This window comes from Loa loa (genome assembly GCF_000183805.2).
Source record: "Loa loa unplaced genomic scaffold supercont3.505, whole genome shotgun sequence".
Taxonomy (NCBI): Eukaryota; Metazoa; Nematoda; class Chromadorea; order Rhabditida; family Onchocercidae; genus Loa; species Loa loa.
In genome coordinates, this window is record NW_018108685.1 from 34074 (window position 1) to 34825 (window position 752).

The window sequence follows — 752 nt, forward strand, 5'->3', positions numbered from 1 at the left end:
ACATATATACATACGTTTGTTCACATTTTTTAGAAACGACCGGATTATAAGAGTCCGAGTTATGGAAGAAGAAAGGCAACATTAGCAGGTCTGGAAGCCTTCCATACGGCGGTGGTGGAAGGTTTATTGGCACAATATGAACAGCTATTAGTGACGCTACCAGCTGACTCGTAAGCAATAGTTCGGAGTGCTGAAGGATTGACCACAATTTTTATTTCATCGATATATTAGAAAATTCTATATGGATGACTGGCTTCAATCAATTAGTGAACTTTTTTCCTGTAGGAATATTTTTTCGGAAATTTGAAGTCTACTTCGTTTTTTCTTCCCTAGAGAACTTGAAATAATAATAAAACTTCGAAGTTTTGATTTTCTAAAATCAAAAACTTAATGAAAACAACGATCCAAATCAGAATTTTGCCAATTAAGTAATAAATAGCCTATTTATGGTATATTTCAATGCACAAAAAGTTTTCTAAAAACTAATTTTTAATTTCTATCCTTATTCTTTTTTCGCACCATTTGCTAGGGTCATTGTAATAAAGGCTGTCAACTTTAATTAATTAATTGATTAATTGAATGACCGGGCGATCAATCGATCCCACTGATTTTTTTTAATAGATGATACTCTGTTTAATCATTCCTGCATGTACTAAGTCAGAATTAGGATATTTTAAGACCGGAAAAGAAATCAACTTTCAGAATTCAGAATGTCCATCATGCAGTGCAGAAATAATTCAAAGCTTATGAGA